Below are 20,647 nucleotides of genomic sequence, written 5' to 3' on the forward strand. Positions count from 1 at the left end.
CATTACCTTTGATCTAGGTCAGTCTTATTAACCACTTAAACATATTTAATGATGATCTCTTACTTAGCTTGATGACAGTGGGCATTTTTGATTACTTTTTGTTCTAAATAGAGACAGCATATAGGATTGTGTGAACATGCAGGAAATACGTTTTAGATGCACAAAAACATTCTCAGGGAGGACCACCAGACACCCCMCAAGGTTATGACCCCCCCACTTCCAAAACCAAAGTGGCACCCCTGGATTAGGGCCTAATTTATTTATTTCAACTGACTGACTTCCTTATATGAACTGTAACTCAGTAAAATATTATAAATGATATAATATTTTTGTTTAGTATAAATGTAATACAGCGAGCATATAACAAGCATATAACAAAATGTACTACCGTTTTTCAGACTCGTTTCACGCGATTCGATTATACGAATTCCGGATGTGGGCCGAACAGCTGTTTCAGACACGATAACGTATTTCCACTTTCCTTTAGCTAGCAGCTAGCTAGCAGGCCAGCAACAACAACAACAACAACACGCCGGATATTCAGATTATATTCAAGGAATTGTAACTGATCTTTAATTAAAGGTGATCAAGTTAAAGTTCAGTCGCTGGAAGTTAAGGTGGGTAAATATATTTTATCGGCCTGATATTGCGAGCGACTGATCGTCGTCATCTGCGTTACCAACAGTTAGGATAACCTAAGATAACTGTTGTTAGCTAGCCAGCGTTAGCGCTGAAACTTCTGCTGGTACCATAGGCTGTTTGCTAGCTAGCTATATGTGCTAACGCTCAAGCTTACCTGATTGACAAGCCTACAGTACAGTAGTTAGTACTTAGTCAATGTCATAACTTTAWAAAAAGGTACATCTGTGAAGTTCTCATTAGCCGTAGTTAGTTACCTAAGTAGTAACGTTAGGCGTTATCAGAGAGGTGATRCTTATTATACCTGTCACTTTCTGTTCTGACAAACCATAGATAGCTAACTAGCTAGGTATTTAGTCTGTGTAAGTCAATTTTACTTCACTTGCATAACAGGGTAAACTTGTCCAAACAATGTGGCTTTCATCTTTTTTTCCAGGTTTCAATGTTGTGCCCTAGTATTAGCTAACGTTACATCTTGCAGCTGGAGATTGATCATATTTAGTAGTCCTCCGCATTGGAAGAGACCATTCTGTTGTTCCAGCCCAACATATCTGGGCTATGTGCAAGGCACCATAAGACTCCAAGAGGACACTAACTGATGGTTTAAAACATGGACCAGGGTGTTGCCGAAAGTCCTGTTATCCTTGTCATCAAGGCACCCAACCAGAAGTATGATGACCAGACAATCAACTGCTTCCTGAACTGGACAGTGGAGAAACTTAAACCCCATAATCTCACATGTGTACCCCAGTAAACCGGTGAGTAGGCTCTGGATTATGTACAGTGAGATTGCTCTCCGTATTCATTTCCCTTGAGGTCTGTTCAGATCAATGATGTACAGTGCTATTCAGACCCCTTGACTTTTCTACATTTTGTTACGTTACAGCCTTATTCTAAAATTGATTAAACCGTTTTTCTGCCATTTTGTTGCAGGACTCATCAATCTACACACAATAACACATAATGACAATGCAAAAACAGGTTCCTCCAGACGTGACACTTGGCATTCAGGCCAAAGAGTTCGATCTTGGTTTCATCAGACCAGAGAATTTTGTTTCTCATGGTTTGAGTCTTTTAGGTGCCTMTTGGCAAACTCCAGGCGGGCTGTTATGTGCCTTTTACTGAGGAGTGCCTTCCGCCTGGCCACTCTACCATAAAGGCCTGATTGGTGGAGTGCTGCAGAGATGGTGGTCCTTCTGGAAGGTTCTRCCATCTCCACAGAGGAACTCTGTCAGAGTGACATTCAGGTTCTTGGTCACCTCCCAGACKAAGGACATTCTCCCCCGATTGCTCAGTTTGGCCGGGCGGCCAGCTCTAGGAAGAGTATTGGTGGTTCCAATCATCTTCCATTTAAGAATGGAAGGCCACTGTGTTCTTGGGGACCTTCAATGCTGCAGACATTTTTTGGTACRCTTCCCCAGATCTGTGCCTCAACACGATCCTGTCCGTAGAGCTCAGAGACAATTCTTTCGACCTCATGGCTTGGTTTTTGCTCTGACATGCACTGTCAACTGTGGGATCTTATATAGACAGGTGTGCGCCTTTTCCAAATCATGTCCAATCAATTGAATTTACCACAGGTGGACTTCAATCAGTTTGTAGAAACATCTCAAGGATGATCAATGGAAACAGGATGCACCTGAGCTCAATTTCGAGTCTCATAGCAATTGGTCTGAATACTTATGTAAATAAGGTATTTTTTTTATTTTTTATACGTTTGCAAAAATTTCGAACCTGTTTTCGTTTTGTCATTATGGGGTATTGTGTGTAGATTTATGAAAAAAAGTAATTTAATCAATTTTAGGACAAGGCTGTAACGTAACAAAATGTGGAAAAAGTCAAGTGGTATGAATACTTTCCGAATGCACTGTCTATAAACCCTGGATTGCTGATGCTATGTATTAGCCAATGAGAGGCTTCGAAGCCACCGGTCGGCCATATTGACACTCCACAGAAGAAGCAGTGTTTCAATGAAATGTTTCAAGGCCAAAATTACATGTATTTAAAAAAATAAATGAATAATAATTGTAGTGGGCACAGTAACATTAGTACATTCTAAAAATATATTTTTTTATGTTTAGCTCACATAATAATTTAAAAGTATGCTTCAAGGTGTCTGTAACAAAATAAACGTGGCAAAAAGTAATGTAGACAATAATTGCATTTTTATAGCTTCCAAAAAAAAAAATCCCGATGGTGGGGGAGTGCCAAGATGGAGGCACGGTGGCTTCATAACAGCTAGTGTATATATAAATCATTGATTCAGATGGGGTTTGGACATTCAGTTAGAAATATATTGCATTATAGATTGATTGGCTTTTGAAGTTTGGAGGTTACAGCCATCTGAGAAWGTGTCCCCATCCCTGTTATATTATATAGGCAGACTATAAGTAGCACAAATGTCAAAATGATACTGACTTCCCTGATGCAGAAGTAGGCTATATGTACGTTACATACCCTAGTAGTCCAAGACTAATTCGAATTGAAGCCTTTGTTTAAGTGAATGAGAGGTTTTCAATTAGTGGGTTAGTGGGCGGATCGACCTAGCTTTTGTTGGAGAAAGAAAACAGAGGACCCGATCCTAGCTCAATGTTTTCTTTGATGTGAATGATTCACTTAGTACTATAGGAGGTTTATACACAGTTATGTGTTTATTGACCTCATTTATTTGTCTGGAGAAAAAAAGAAACAAGACTGCGGTGTTCTGCAATCTAACTAGCTTCATTTAGTTTTAACTGAATTCACAATCACATTTTCTGCATCAACATCCTGTGTACCCCAGTAATTGCTTTTTGCTACACAGTGATGATTTCCTAACCTGGAAATACATCTGCTTATATGTAGGCCAACACTTTTGAATTTATGTCATGTCATATTACTGAAATACATAGCCTAATGTCAGTGATGTGAAAACCTATTACCTGTGGGAATGAGACTTTATAACCCATCACCGCATCTGAAAGAATGTCAAAACACACCGTAGCAAACTACTCTACGGGGAAAAGAGAGGCGGGAAGAGGAGAAAGCAATGAATAAAAGGTTGTGCTAAGAATATATTTGAAAATATTCTTGGCTTGAAAGTGTGTAGATTTGACGTCAGGCTGGAATAAGGACCCTACGATTACTTTGTTCTCCCCTATAATCTGATTTAATTARGGTTCCTGCTCAGTAATCATTGTAAACACTGAGCACTTAACAGCACTCTTGTCTAGTAATCTCAGTCTGTTGTGTGTTCTCCAACTTCTCTGGTTAGTGTCATCGATCTCTACTGTTTACCATAATAGTATTAACCAGGTGACAGAGCCTTCTTATCAAAAACAGTCTGTTGAAAAAATACGATTTTGGTGTAGATTTCAGCTTTACTGTAGCACTGACATCACAAGAATGTCAATGTAAACTCAAAAATGTCTCGCTACCACTGACGCTGTCATTGCCCTAATACGTCTAGCCTAATCTTTGGTTTCCTAAATCCTGTCAATCCGATTAACTAAACTGTACAGTGCCTTCAGTATTCAAACCTGTTCTTTTTCCACATTTTGTGTTACAGCCTGAATTTAAAATGGATTACATTGAGATTTGTCACTGGCCTACACACAATACCCCATAATGTTAAAGTGGAATTATGTTCAGCAAAAATGTTACTAATGAAAAGCTGAAATGTCTTGAGTCAATAAGTATTCAACCCCTTTGTTATGGCAAATAAGTTCAGGAGTAAAAATGTGCTTAACAAGTCACATACATTGCCTTGCAAAAGTATTCATCCCCCTGGAGTTTTCCCTATTTTGTTGTATTACAACCTGTAATTTAATTTAATTTGGATTTCATGTAATGGACATACAAAAAATTGTCCAAATTGGTGAAATGAAAAAAATGACTTGTTTCAAAAAATTCAAAAAAACTGAAAATTGGTGCATGCATATGTATTCACCCCATTTGCTATGAAGCCCCTAAATAAGATATGGTGCAACTACTAGCAATTACCTTCAGAAGTCACATAATTAGTTAATTAAAGTCCATCTGTGTGCAATCTAAGTGTCACATGATCTCAGTATATATACACACCTGTTCTGAAAGGCCCCAGAGTCTGCAACACCACTAAGCAAGGAGCACCACCAAGCAAGCAGCACCATGAAGACCAAGGAGCTCTCCAAACAAGTCAGGGACAAAGTTGTGGAGAAGTACAGATCAGGGTTGGGTTATAAAAAAAAATCCAAAACTTTGAAAATCCCACGGAGCACCATTAAATCCGTTATTAAAAAATGGAAAGAATATGGCACCACAACAAACCTGCCTGGCACCACAACAAAACTCACGGACCAGGCAAGGAGGGAATTCATCAGAGAGGCAACAAAGAGACCAAAGATAACCCTGAAGGAGCTGCAAAGCTCCACAACGGAGATTGGAGTATCTGTCCATAGGACCACTTTAAGCTGTACACTCCACAAAACTGAGCTTTACGGAAGAGTGACCAGAAAAAAGCCATTGCTGAAAGAAAAAAATAAGCAAACACGTTTGGTGTTCGCCAAAAGGCATGTGGGAGACTCCCCAAACATATGAAAGAAGGTACTCTTGTCAGATGAAACTAAAATTGAGCTTTTTGGCCATAAAAAAAKCGCTATGTCTGGCGCAAACGCAACACATCTCATCACGCAGAGAACACCATCACCAAGGTGAAGCATGGTGGTGGCAGCATCATGGTGTGGGGATGTTTTTCATAGGAATGAACTGGGAATCTGGTCAGAATTGAAGGAATGATGTATGGTGCTAAATACAAGGAAATTATTGAGGGAAACCTGTTTCAGTCTTCCAGAGATTTGAGACTGGGACAGAGGTTCACCTTCCAGCAGGACAATGACCCTAAGCATACTGCTAAAGCAACACTCGAGTGGTTTAAGGGGAAACATGTAAATGTCTTGGAATGGCCTAGTCAAAGCCCAGACCTCAATCCAATTGAGAATCTGTGGTATGAATTGCTGTACACCAGCGGAACTCATCCAACTTGAAGGAGCTGGAGCAGTTTTGCCTTGAAGAATGGGCAAAAATCCCAGTGGCTAGATGTGCCAAGCTTATAGAGATATACCCCAAGAGACTTGCAGCTGTAATGGCTGCAAAAGGTGGCTCTACAAAGTATTTACTTTTTTTTMMGGGGGGGGGGGGGMWATTTATGCATGCTCAAGTTTTCTGTTTGTTTCTCACCAAAAATATTTTGCATCTTTAAAGTGGTAGGCATGTTTTTATTTTTTTATTTTATTATTTCACCTTTATTTAACCAGGCAGGCTAGTTGAGAACAAGTTCTCATTTGCAACTGCGACCTGGCCAAGATAAAGCAAAGCAGTTCGACACATACAATAACACAGAGTTACACATGGAATAAACAAACACACAATCAATAATACAGTAGAAATATATACAGCATGTGCAAATGAGGTAGAATAAGGGAGGTAAGGCAATAAATAGGCCATGGTGGCAAAGTAATTACAATATAGCAATTAAACACTGGAATTGTAGGATGTGCAGAAGATGAATGTGCAAGTTGAGATACTGGGGTGCAAAGGAGCAAGATAAATAAATACAGTATGGGGATGAGGTAGATTGGATGGGCTATTTACAGATGAGCTATGTACAGGTGCAGTAATCTATGAGCTGCTCTGACAGCTGGTGCTTAAAGCTAGTGAGGGAGGTAAGAGTCTCTAGCTTCAGAGATTTTTGCAGTTCGTTCCAGTTATTGGCAGCAGAGAACTGGAAGGAGAGGCGGCCAAAGGAAGAATTGGCTTTGGGGGTGACCAGTGAGATATACTTGCTGGAGCGCGTGCTACGGGTGGGTGCTGCTATGGTGACCAGTGAGCTGAGATAAGACGGGACTTTACCTAGCAGAGACCTTGAGCGCTGTTGCTAGCTAAATTGACCTGAGATATAAACATTGGGTTGTTATTTTACCTGAAAGGAACAAGGTCCTCTTCTTCTTTGTAGAATTTTGACCCATTATGAGTCACACAAAATCATGTGTTCTCTACTCCGACATTTAATCCACATATTAAAGGGGAAACCCAGTTGGTTTCTAGTAATCACTCCTCCTTCAGTCTTCTTCTTCTGTGGACTTTATATGGCGGTTGGCAACCAACTTTAAAGTGCATTACCACCACCAACTGGACTGGAGTGTGCACCTCAGTTCATCTTTCAACCACCCACGTGGGTATATGCTCCTAAAAACCAATGAGGAGATGGGAGAGGCGGGACTTGCAGTGCATCAAGTGTCAAAAATAGAACCAAGTTCTATTTTAGTGCCTGGCTATGCAGCGGTGCAAGCTGTTTGGATGAAATTATTGAATAACATGTATGTGTACATTTATTTTGCAGTACACGGAACGTGAGCGGTGTGGTCAGCGTGTAAGACTAGTCTCACGTTGCCATCCTTCCAAGTCTCTTCCGTCACAGTCTGGGAGCTGAGTCTAAGCTATTCTGGTTATTTCAATCACTACTACTTATATGTTCTTATGAAATGTAAGAAAGTGAAAGGGAATCTTCTCTGGACCCAAAGTGAAGGAAAGCGAAAGGAAAACCCCTGTTTTCAGGGGTTATCAAATCAATCAATCAAATATATTTTATAAAGCCCTTTTTACAACAGAAGTTGTCACGAGGTGCTTTACAGATGCCCAGCCTAAAACCCCAAAGAGCAAGCAATGTAGAGACCGAAGCACAGTGGCTAAGAAAAACTTGATACAAGGCAGGAACCTAGGAAGACACCTATAGAGGAACCAGGATCCGATGGGTGGCCAGTCCTCTTCTGGTTGCTCTTCTGACTAGAAATTTAAGAGTAGATGTGGCCATTAAGGCCAGATCGTTTTTCAAGACTGTCATACATGACCAGCAGGGTCAGTCAATAAATCATCTGGTCTATCAAATCCAAGTTTATTTCTCACGTGCTCCGAATACAACAGGAGTAGACCTTACAGTGAAATGCTTACTATGTTCTCAACTGTCTGATTTGTATTGTAGAGCTTCAAAGACCAGAGGCTGGTGTATTCTGGGAAGCTCCTCTTGGATCACTTAATACTGAAAGATGTGCTCAGAAAGGTCTGTCTGCTGCATTCATTTATCTTTCATCTTGACATAGGTATTCTGATCAGAGATTACAGCAAAGTATGCATTGATCCTAGATCTCATTCTTAAAGTCAAGCTGATTCCTCTGATGATTGTACTTTGTCAACGCAATAGTGTGGCTAATGGCCACGGATGACTCTTACAGAAGGATGAGTATCACATGGTCCACCTGGTGTGTGCATCTCGCACACCTCCCGGGTCCCCCAAGCTCCACAGCAGCCACAGCAACAAGGCCCCTGGAGTCCCCTCTACTGGCTTCACGGTGAGTTACCCTTATGCATGCAACACCTATCCTACTGCTCGGTTCATTGCCACTCATTTCATCATCCTAGGACTAGATGTAGTCTGTTTGTGCTATCATGCCAACTCCTTGTCACTCATTGTCATGCCAAAAATGGCTTGACAATGAGCTATGGAGTTGGCAAGAGCACAAACAGATCTGGGACCAGGCTAACCTAGGCCTACTCTCTGTTGTAATCCACGCAGCTCCCGAGGAATGAAAAGTCTGTTAGGTGGYGTTAGAGAAGTAAAATAATCAACTTCTTGATTGGTTTTGTCAGACGGGTCAGAGCCCCAGTCTCTCCTCCCATAGCCAAGATGGCCAATCAACCTCCACTGGAGAGAGCTCTGACGGGCTGAGACATCGCACAGGCCCCGCCCCTAACCATGCAGCACACCCTGCCTTAATGCAAGCGTAAGCCCTTATACACCAACCTCTCAATTATAACACTGTTAGTTCTGGCCACATGTTTTGATTGTCCAAGAGGTGTATTACTGTTGAGAGCTCTCACTTCCTAATAGATTTGTGTTTGTATGTGTTAATTGTTCTACAGGTAATGCCGAACTGTTTACCCTGTAGCTGTGTACTTCTATTGCAGCTACATGTGGAACCAGTTCTCTCCACAGCAAGGCCCTACCAACAACATGCCAGCCTACCCTGGCATACAGTACAATCCCATGACGCTGCTGTGGTGGCAGCAGGTGTACGCCCGGCGTTACTACATGCACTAGTAAGTCTGCTGTCTCACAACAACTGTTGGACAATAAGCTCAATTACCCTTGCTGAGATATGCAATCATTGAGATTCAATCACAATTACCTGACTTTCAGTATGAATTAACTGACGCGTGAAAAAAGTCAAGACCGGGCTGATGGAAACAGGAAATGTCACTACAATTTCCTAATTGTCGACAGAAAATGTGTTTTTTAGCATGGCGGGATCTTTTTGTGTCTTTAAAATAATGATGTGAGAAATGGCGATGGAAATATACGTAGTGTGTCCTTTTTCCCACCTGCGATGTGGGATATTGTTTTGTATGAGTGCCTATGTGKGCTACGTACTTCACGATCGTTATATTCTTTGTTGTTTTGGAAGTTTCACTATCATTCAAATGTGGAACTCTACTCACGCTGCGCCTTGGTCCAACTATTCATACGACGGTCGTGACAACGTCTTGGGAAACCATGCAGTTTATTAGGCTACCGAGCGATAGAAACCCATTTATTTTTTATTCGGTACATGGGAATTCAACCGCAAAATAAATGTTTATTCGCACTGTCATCATGCACAACCTTTTATCCGCAACAAGTCCATTTGATGGAAACACATCTCTGGTGGGCAAAATGTGCGTATTGTTTTTATGTGGATTTTTTAAATATTCGCTTGAAATCTGTCGCTGATTAGTTTCTCTTTATATTAATTTCTCTCTCTTTTCTCTGTCTCTCTCGCCCTTCAGTCAGATGTTGGCTGCCTCATCTCACCACTTTAGGCCTGACCTGCTCCCGACCCAGCCCGGTCAATCAGATCCTCTGAACCCACCTCCCCTGGAGGAGCGCCGTGGCGAGCCTGACATCCAGATGAACGCCCAGGGAGGGGAGGCGCATCTGAACGAAGAAGAGCAGAACCGTGATTGGCTGGACTGGGTGTACACGGTGTCACGCATCGCCATCTTGCTCAGCATAGTCTACTTCTACTCCTCCTTTAGCCACTTTGTCATGGTGATGGGCGCCATGTTGTTGCTATATCTGTGAGTATTCCCCTGCACCCTCTCAACTTAATACTATGTGTCCCTGCTAACAGTCACATACTAGACTGGACCCAGATCTGTATGTGCTGTCTTGCCAATATCCATAGCATTAGCTATACAGCTCTGGGATCAGGCTAGACTGTAAATTGAAAATGAGATTGTTCTGAATCCTTTATATTAACCCGATACCTTTCTGTCTGGGTCTTTGACCCAACAAATGTGTTGTGAACAGTCACCTATTATGGATCACAGGTTTTGTCAATGGCTATTTCTCTGTGTTTACGTTAGGCACCAAGCAGGGTGGTTCCCTTTTAACCCGGAGAATGAATTTCAGAACCATGGATATGGGCCCCAACAGGATGAGATGGAGGCGGACCTTCATCATGACCTCCAAGAGATGGTAGGTCATCTTTAACCTCTGACCATAAACTAAAGGTTAAAGTGCTTCTGAATGTCAGGACAGATAACTCCTTGAATTATACAGTAATTTAATTTGTAATAGCAGTGATGAATTATTTATGTAATGCGTGTCTGGTAACATAATATGGTATTGCTGTGGTGAATGATTACAATTGCATTGATACGTGTAGCAAATATGTCTTTGATGGAAAGAGTTTGTTGGAAATGTTAGAGGAATACATTTGTCCAGTATTCCAGTTTATCTGTGTGATGACTAATTTACGTGTTGCCATGTTTGGCCTACACAGGAGCAGATGATGGATGAAGGCTTGGGGGACGATGATGGGGACAGTGGAGAGGAAGGACTGGAGGATCCCAATGGTATTCCCTATGCTGGCTTTCTCTCTACGACTTGGTCTTTTATTGTCACGTTCTTCATGTCTCTCATACCTGAGGGGCCACCCAATGCTGCCAACTGAGCCAATGAGCCATGGGAGAATGGCACTACTGACTGGACTGAATACACTATCTTAGTATGCCCAGCGAGTTCACCCTTGTCTACACAATCATTGTACATCTACCGGATCACAGGGCACTACAGAAGAACTGAGTGGTCACTCAGCCACACAAACAGAAAGGCTTTGAACTGGTTTTGAAGTGAACAACAATAAGCTTTGGGGAAAAAGGACATCCCTGTGTAATATTATGTTTAATACCATGATAATTAAACCTATTTTTGAGTGAAATAATAAATAAAGTATGTAAACTGTAAATCTGTGTAATATTGTATTTAATATAAACTTGTAGGACTGGCTTGAATCAAGCAATCAGTTTTAAWGAACCCCACCCTGAATCCTATTTGTTGTGTTATATTCGAGGGTAATATGAATTTCAGTTCAGATGGAACCTCACGTTCGTTTGTTCGAATCATGAATGAAAACACAGACATTTTTTWAAATAAATTATTTGATCCGGTATAAAAAAAGAACCCGATTAAAAGGTGGAAAAATCTTACCAATCACACCATTCATATGGTGAATGTGGTATCCCACACGCCACATGTGTGGTACGCGTTACCTTTGAATAGTGATTCAGAACCACGTGATACGCGACCCTTTCAACCAAGCCATGAATATTAGCTAATGTTTTTAATACGCTTTAATAAAATGACTGCGCAGCAAAACCGTTTTAGAAGAATGCTGATCCTGGGTTTCCATGGTTACTAGTTAAATTGCGGTGCTTCCTTTGAACTTCTTTAACTTTGACAAAGAAAAGTTAGATTTGACATCCTGTGTTATTGAAGAAATGGACACATTGTTACAAAATTAGGCTCATTGCAATTTCAGCATCCAGTTCACTCACATGTTGGTTTCTATTATTCCTATTTCAAGATCTTCATTAATGCGCCATCCTTTTTGCATGGGCTCCACCTGATCATGAACGACAGGTTCTCTGAGTATCCTCTTGTTATCAATGCTCTGAAGAGGTTCCATCTGTACCCAGAGGTACTATAGGAGCTGGAACTATGTCATTATTTTGCAAGCAAGATTTTTGCATTTTATAAATATGCAAGTGCAGACATTTATTTATTTCACCAAACAAAGGCAAAAGAGAAACAATGGCGATCATTTAATTGGGCAGTGCAGTGAATCTCAAAAACATTGTATTGTTCTTCTGTTTCTTCGTTACAGAGTGTTTATTCCAGTGATCCCCTCTCTGTTGATAGGTTTTCCTTGGCAGCCTGTTCAGGATTTACACTGGCGCCACTTATTGGAATGTCAACAGAGCAGATGGACTGAATCCAGTAGAGAGCTGTGAAGGTACAACTACTCCTAGAAAATAAATTGCGTTACATGCTGACCAGACCGGACACGTCGCGTGCGCAAGCGTCGCAAAATAAATTTAGAAATCCATGCTATTCAATTATTGCACCCACACTGCTCGCGCGCGCCAACGAGCGTCTGCGACGCTAAAATAGATCTCATTCCTATTTCTGTCGCAGATTGCGCTGCAAGTCCTGCCTCTCCCATCTCCTCATTGGTTATACCCACGTGGGTGATTGAAAGACGAACTTTGTTGCCGGTAGTCGTGGTAATACAATGAAAGTTTAGATGCATCACCATATCATTTAAACGATGAAAAAGCCTGGAAGGAGGAGAGATGACTAGAAACGATTCGGTTGGCTGTTTTATGTGTGGATTAATTGTCGGAGTAGAGATCCTTGTGCATTAAACTGTTGTTGGTTTTTCACTAACCTGGTCCCAGATCTGTTTGTTTTGTTGCGTACTCCATGGTGTCATGTAAGCCATGACAAGGATTTGCATGATGGCACAAACAGACTGGTACCCAGGCTAGTTTATCACTATGGTATTCCATAAAACCATCGTCTTGGGTATCCATGCTGTTTTGGTGCCCCTTGCCACTCTAGGAGACAATCTGATGGGTTTTTTTGTGGGGGGGGTTCTTTCCAGTGGCAGTCGTCTTGGAGGGGTCGTCACTGTCCTGTGTCTCTTCTTCAACCATGGAGAGGTGAGAGTTTTGCAGTTTGGAGCTGTGCACTCATAGTGCAATCCATATTAAAGTTTCCTCACTGTACAATTAATGTTTTGTTTGAGATGATTGTCATTTGATTGTTTCATACAGTGTATGTAAACTTAGATCATCATGTCGGTTGGCTAGTGGTGAATGCTATCTTAACTTATGCTATGTATTCCAGAGCACTCGGGTCATGTGGACTCCACCGCTGAGGGAGAGCTTCTCCTATCCCTTCTTTGTCCTGCAGATGCTGCTGTTAACATGCATTCTCAGGTATATTCAGTTCACTTGCCTTTGATCTAAACCATTTACCATCATCTTGGGTTTCACCACTCTTTTCAAAGTCCTATCTGTGTTTTATAACTGAGATAAATGTATATATATTAGTGTACAAAACATTAGGAACACCATCCTAATATTGAGCTGCACCCTTTTTTGCCCTCAGAACAGCCTCAATTCATCGGGGCATGGACTCTACATGGTGTCGGAAGCGTTCCACAGGGATGCTGGACCATGTTGACTCCAATCCACAGTTATGTCAAGTTGGCTGGATGTCCTTTGGGTGGTAGACCATTCTTGATAAAACACAGGAAACTGTTGGGTGTAAAAAACCCAGCATGGTTGCAGTTCTTGACACACTCAAACCAGTGTGCCCGGCACCTACTACCATACCCTGTTCAAAGGGACTTAAATCTTTTGTCTTGCCCATTCACCCTCTGAATGGAACACATACACAATCCATGTCTAGATTCTCAAAGCTTAAAAATCCTTCTTTAACCTGTCTCCTCCCCTTCATCTACACTGACTTGAAGTGGATTTAACAAGTGACATCAATAAGGGATCATAGCTTTCACCTGAGTTCACCTGGTCAGTCATGTCATGGAAAGAGCCGTTGTTCCTAATGTTTTGTACACCCAGTGTATGTCACTGAAAATGTATAAATGCAAATAATACTGTTGTCTTTGTACGATTTTGTAGGCGTTCCAACCTTGAAAAAAGATCCCTAGTAGCTCTTGGTGCTTGCAATGTTTTGTTCCTTCTTCCTTGGCCATTTGCCCAGTTTGTTTTGCTAACTCAGGTAAATAAATCCACACACTGAGGTAAAAATGCATGCCTGAAAAATAGCCTGGTAACATTCCTGTGGATGTACCAGTCATCTTAAAAGATTATGTTTATGTACTGAAGCTCCTTAGCTGTACAATAACCGTGACAATGAATTGAAATGCCTATGTTGTCTGCCTCTTCAGATTGCATGCCCGTTTGCCTGTTATTTTATGGGCTATCTCTCCACTTCCAAGATGAAATCACTACTTGTTGTGCATCTGGTAAGTATTACTACTGAATTGATATTTAGAAATAATCGTCACAGGTTTAAGGCTTAGAAACATACTAGTATCTGCTATGGTTGTGACATTGGTGATAGAACAGTTCCAACATGAACAATGTTCATCAATTATGCTATGATGATGGATCACTGTATTTTATGTATTTCTCCTTTCAGGCTTCATTTGCCATCTGCTTTGTCATGCTGTTTGGGAATTTGGAACTTTTGACATCTTTCTACATTTCTTCCCTGGTTGCTGGTTGGATGAGTTGACAGGGAAATAGATTTAAATGCCTGAATACACAAGTGTCATTCTGTCACTCCTCATTCCTGTATGGTGGTGTTTTCCAGGCCATCATCGCACTGAGAGACGATATCACAAGAGTCTGCAAACTTGGAATCGTCACAATTGTATGAAATCCTATTTGAATAATTTGTGTGTATAATAATGTTAGTTATTTAGTTACATGCTGGGGTTAATTGGTGAAACTACGTTCCTCAGAATTTGCAATTTTTCCATGACTTTAAGAGAAATATATTGAATTCCCATGGTATTATACCATCCCAAGGGTCTCCACTCTATACCCCCAAACGTAACATGCAATTACACAGCATTATTTAGTGGTACAGTGCAACGTATAACAAGTTTTGAGTGTTAACTTTTTCCTCTCTAAATCCTCAGTTTGTCCAAGGTATTGCCTGGTTTACCTCCACTGTGCTTCTCAAATTCTTCATGTCGTTCATCCTCGGAGCGTCCAATGATGTAAGTTCTTAGATGAAAGTATGTTCAGCATGATCTTAACGTGGGCTATGAGTGACCCATGAAGTCAAATGTTCTTTGTTCCCCACAATGTATTCCTCCTTCCTTTCTCTCACTGATGGAGTCTACTCATTTAATGTCAATTCCTGTTTCAAATGTTTCCATATGAAGGTGTGAATGTCTGTATAACTTTAACCTCACCGTGTGTTTCTCTATATTTCCCACAGGCTCACATTGGCAACTTGATCAGATCCAAGTTGACCAACTACAAGGATTTCCACACGTTGATGTACACCTGTGCTGCAGTTCGACTTTATGGAGCTGGAGGTAGGTTTATTTTGACATTACTATTTGGTTGTTGATTTTTTATTTTTTATGTCTAAGTGCTTTTCTTATACTGTATTCTGTTTCCAGACTGTTGGGATACGTTAAGACATTGATACTCCCGGTAAACATAGTTATTGTAGCCATCATTTCTGGAAAGGTGAGACACATTATTCTCGATTTTGACATTGCAGCTCATTTAAGTCAATTTGAGTGTATATTGTAGTATTTTAAATAATTCCCTTTGAAGGCAATTAAAGAAGTCTGGAGATCTCTTAGGCGCGAAAGAGTTGACTCTAAAGAAGACGTCGATATTGACACTGAGCAGTAAGTATTTTCCAATCCAACAAGTAGCATTAAGTATTATATTCACTGGACACTAGCGCCACCTACAGACCTCTGATAGCTTCCTCATGCAAACATTTTCTATCATATTTTAGGATGGCAGTTTGCTAATGGGGAGGTAAGCCAACTTAGCTACTTATTTTCACTTTCAAACCAACATCACAACCCATATTAGCATCATTACAGCGCTCATAACTTCCACTGTGCTTCCCTGGCCGTGTGTGTGTGCGTGTGTCAGATGGTGTACCATAGTCTGCAGCTGGTGGCCTTTGCCGTGCTGGCGATCTTGGTCATGAGAATCAAACTCTTCCTGGCCCCGCTGATGTGCCTCATGGCCTCCCTGATCTGCTCTAGACAGGTGAGACGTCTGTAGACAGACACTGACAGAGACAAACAGACAGACATGGAGAGACAATAGAAATCACATGGTTCACTTTCCATTTTCCTTAATTGACCTCCATCATACCAGCTATAGAAGCCATGCTGATCTAGCGTAAAGAGCGGACAGATGGCTAGTGCAATGAAACAAATGAATCTCTTATTAGTACTCCACCATAGTCAGCATTAGGGTTAGTAACTGGACTCTGATGCAGGCAGTCAGAGCACATCATAATGAAAAACATCCCCCAAATCAAATGTCCTTATGAATGGATTTATAATAAAGACTGCCTGATAAATGATCTACGTTGGGTCTTCATTGATCTGCCGGTATATATGTTCTCCAATGCTCAGTTGTTTGGCTGGATAGGGGAGGACTTCAAGCGCCACATCACTGTGTTTGGCATCCTGTCCATCATGGCCATCCAAGGTGTGGCCAACTTCCAGAGCCAGCGAGGAATCGTAGGAGACTTGAGCAACCTGCCTCAGGAGCAACTCCTGGAGTGGATCAATGCCGACACCATGCCCAGTGAATCATGTCACGTTACGACTTATTCCTAGCGTGTGCTCTTCAGGGGCATACAGTAGTAGGCTGAGCTAGTTCAGTTGCTGCTAAGCTCTGTAGATGCATTACTATCTAGGATAAATCTGAATTAGTGTAATTATTGTAATGCAAAAAATGTATTGAGGGATACAAGGAATGGGCTGCAAAAAGGGAAATTAAATTGTATTTGTGTGTGTTCCAAGATGCTGTGTTTGCTGGCTCCATGCCAACCATGGCGAGTGTGAAACTGTCCACTGGTAGAGCCATCGTGAATCATCCCCACTACGAGGACACTTGGCAGAGGTAAGACTGCTACAATTCCCCTATGGGTTATACTTTGCAACAATATCTGATGAGGCACCACCCATTGTGTTTGTCAGTAAGTTACGTCTAACATATTCCCACAGGGAAAGAACCAAGTTGGTGGACACCATGTACAGCTGTAAACCAGCCAAGGAGGTGAAGAGGAATCTGATGCAGCTGCAGGCAGACTACTTCATACTGGAGGATTCCTGGTGTAACTGACACTCCAGGTAAACATGGTGGTATAATAAAGCATACCATAGCAAAACATTTTGCAATAGAAAATTAAAACAAGTTTCTTATTGGCCACTTTCCTTCCCCGTTTCAGTCTGTTTTCTTCCTTTTGGTGCCTAATGAACAAACCCCTGTAGTACTATGTTCTCTCAATCTCTGATTCCCATCTAACTGTGCTATACTTGACAGGCCAGGCTGCAGCATGCCTGAGATCTGGGACGTGGAGGATCAGGAGAACAGAGGAAAGTTGCCGCTATGTACCCTCCTGTCCATCGACTCCCGACCTCACTTCACCACAATGTTCCAGAATAAAGTCTACAAGGTGCTGAAAATCCCCAAAGCTGCCAAATATGACTTTTAATATAGGGACATCATTTTGATTAAACATGTTCAATTTCAATAGTCTGTCTTTTTTTTTTTTATCTCTCTACAGGACAACACCTTTATCACTTGAACACCTTAAAAAGCTCTGCGTATTGTGCACTGTGTACTTTCACATGCTGATGTTGTGCTTTGCGCCTGGGTTAAATATGGAGAGAGAAATAAGACATTTTACACACTTTTTATTGCTTTCCATCAGCAAAGTAAAAAAAATGATGTTATGGTATTCAACAACATGACAGGAGGATTTTCTGTGCTTGACTGACAGCAGTAGTGAGGTCGGTGTAATATATGGTCCTAAAGTGGTCTTTTGTAGCTCAGTTGGTAGAGCATGGTGCTTGTAACGCTAGGGTAGTGGGTTGAATTCCCTGGACCACCCATACGTAAAATGTATGCCCGCATGACTAAGTTGCTTTGGGTAAAAGCGTCTGCTAAATGGCATATTATCCTAAAGAACACCAGGTACAGATCATATGATACACATCGTATCCATTGCACTGCAATACCATTTGTGTTCTACATTGAATTGTGGTACCTACTTCGCACATATAGGATCACCAAGACAATATTTGTAATGACTTGAAATAGCCAACATTTTATCTGAATTCTGTTCAAACTAAAATTATTCAAATTATTATTTTGTTTGGAGAAATGTACCAGGCTTCTGTCATTTTCACCAGTGATATTAAAGTTGCAATAATTTGGTAATATTGCATAAAACAAAAATCTATTTGATTACAGTACATTACAGTTCTTCCTATTTGTGAACAAACACTACATCTGTGACATAGAAACATACAGTACATATCTTGACAGAAAATGGGTACAATGAAGTACTAATGAGTTAATATTTGTAACTTATTAATCAGTTCAGTTTGCCGGTTTGGTTGAAGAGGATATGATTTTAACAAAAACATTCAGATCACTACTGCTGTGTGTTTGTGTGTGTGTGTGTGTACTACCTGAAAGGTTTGATTACAGTATGACTAAAATACACAAAGAGCATTCACAAGGCACATAAGCTATTGTCTGTATAATCAGCTACACACTAATATAGTCAATAGAGCAGACACACAAAGTGGATGGGGTTTGACAAACTCCCCCTAGACAGCTCAATAGAACCATCACTCCACACATTGCATTGTACTCAACACTCGTCTATTATTGCTAAATCAGGAGCATGTGTGCTAAGCAAATTAGAAATATATAATTGCAATACATTTTACGGTTCATTTTTGGAAATGTCTGTAGTACTGAACTTATTTTTTACATGTGACAAGTATTAAAACATGTGCAGCATAAGTTGTACAATACAGTTTTACTGCACAGAATAACGTTCATTGCTATTAGAAGAAAACTGAACGGCACAGTAATTTTMATTTTTTTCTCCCGTTTATCAAAAAGAATTGTCCCAACAATAGACAAATAGGCTATTGAAAAACGGTATGAGTAGTGAGACAAATGAGAGTAAAGCACTTTCCACAATCAGAAATCATGTAGATTCCAGAGTCGTTACTTTTTCTAGACATTTCAGCAACAGTTCTGTGGATCTTCAGATTCAATGTTTTTAACTCAATTCAGGACTGTGCACTAATTCCTACTGGCAAACAAATCTAAAGTGCTTATTGTAATATTCATATCATCACTTCCTTAATTAGTATATATATATATWTWTTTTTTTATTGTCCATTAAAACATAAAAAGCACACAATTCCACTAAAACAGCACAACAGTGACAAACAAAAAAATTGCTGAACAACGTCATCTGAGCAGCGATATCAATACTGAGAATGCAACTTGCAGAGTATACAGTACGGATACAGTACAGGGGCAGTAAAAAGATGTTGCCACTCCAACCTTTCTGTCAATGTTTCACAACCAAGAAAGATTATGGGGTACAGGCGCCTGAATGTCTACATTCTTCTTTTGGTTTGCAACAGTTTAGATTACCAGTGTCTAGTCATGATGTAACCAGTTTGCACTGTTGAAATCACAGAAATAACAACCTGAATCATTGCTTGAGTGATGTGCTTCTGGAGCTGGTGTAGCTGGTTTGTGTATAGTACATTTTGTAAAGTAAATATATATTATTTGAGACCAGAATGTGTCAGGATGTGAATCTTATTTTTTTTTTTTACAAAATATCGCTTAAAATTTTGATGAGAAAATATACCTTTTAAAATTAAGTAAATTCACGAATACATGACAATCGAAGAAGATTCCGCATCAGTGTGGCCCCATCTTTTGGCAGCTGTGGCAATGGGTGGGAAATGATTGGTTCACAGCAATGTGCTCGCCACTGCAAGGAAGTCAGTCCTCTGTGTGCTGAGGGGGCCTCAGGATCCCCAGAGCTACACTGGACCACTGGAGGTAACTGGAGCTCAACTGTTGACCGAGGAGACGCACAAAAGGGGCTTCTCCAGAGACCAGTCTGACTTCTCTGCTCCAGGCTTAGCTCACTCTCTCACCTTGCTCACTGTACCAGAGTGGCCCTCTGTGGGGTTAGGGGGTGGTAGTACAAGGGTCTCCTCAATCACAAGGCCGTCTCCAAGGCTGAACTCTGCCCTCCTGCCTCAGTGGTGTCCATATTGACTCTAACACAGGCCACCTTCTCCTGGCTGCCAGAGACAAGGGAGGGAGATGGATGGGAAAAGAAGCATCAGCGCTATGCTGGGCCAGAATATCAATGGGTAAAGGATGAGCAGGAAATGTGTTGCTGATTTAAGTGCAATGCTGTCTGAAAGAATGTCAGACAGAGATGCTAAAATGAAACTCAAAGCTCATTCCATGCTCTAAGTATAGACAGTTGTTAACACTCTAAACGCGAAGATGGCGGGCTCATGTGTTAAAGTATGCTGTTCTTAACCATTAGAATTGGGGTAAAAAGACTAAATGTGTCAGCATCGTGTTAGATCCTCAGGACGTCAGAACCTCAGGGCAAAGACTCTTGAATGCGTTGCTTTTATATGCTGTAATGTAATATAATATATTACAAGATACATTCATATATGTTGTAATATATGACTGCATCTGTAGGCAAATACAATATTCAGGAAAACAAAATCGAGTCTCGTTTTCTGCAAACATCCACACAAAATGTAGATGTCACAACATACAAGCAACTGAACATTACACAAGTTATGGCACAGCAAAAGCAATGACTTAATACTTTCATTACATAAGAATGGATGCATTGTTCTTGTCATACCTATTCATTAATGGGCTAGTCACAGAATATAATATAATTATTTGATCCATAAGGGGTGAGTTATCAATGTGATCTTGTCTTTGTGAGATTTCAGTAGACCTGAGGTGTGCCTGGAAAAAAGCTCCTCCATTTTTAGAAGGTGGG

General features: G+C 40.9%; 3 pseudogenes; 2 read left to right on the top strand and 1 right to left on the bottom strand.

Annotated features, from left to right (window-relative positions):
• Positions 1-426: 426 nt before the first annotated feature.
• On the top strand, positions 427-10,940 carry LOC111956052 (homocysteine-responsive endoplasmic reticulum-resident ubiquitin-like domain member 2 protein; annotated as a pseudogene).
• A 1,945-nt stretch (positions 10,941-12,885) lies between these two features.
• Positions 12,886-17,314, top strand: LOC111955451 (protein C-mannosyl-transferase DPY19L1-like; annotated as a pseudogene).
• Positions 17,315-17,460: 146 nt separating this feature from the next.
• LOC111955865 (sodium bicarbonate cotransporter 3-like) overlaps positions 17,461-20,647 on the bottom strand; it is a 48,543-nt pseudogene continuing 45,356 nt past the window's right edge.

The sequence above is a fragment of the Salvelinus sp. IW2-2015 genome, linkage group LG31 (genome assembly GCF_002910315.2).
Source record: "Salvelinus sp. IW2-2015 linkage group LG31, ASM291031v2, whole genome shotgun sequence".
NCBI classification, from domain to species: domain Eukaryota; kingdom Metazoa; phylum Chordata; class Actinopteri; order Salmoniformes; family Salmonidae; genus Salvelinus; species Salvelinus sp. IW2-2015.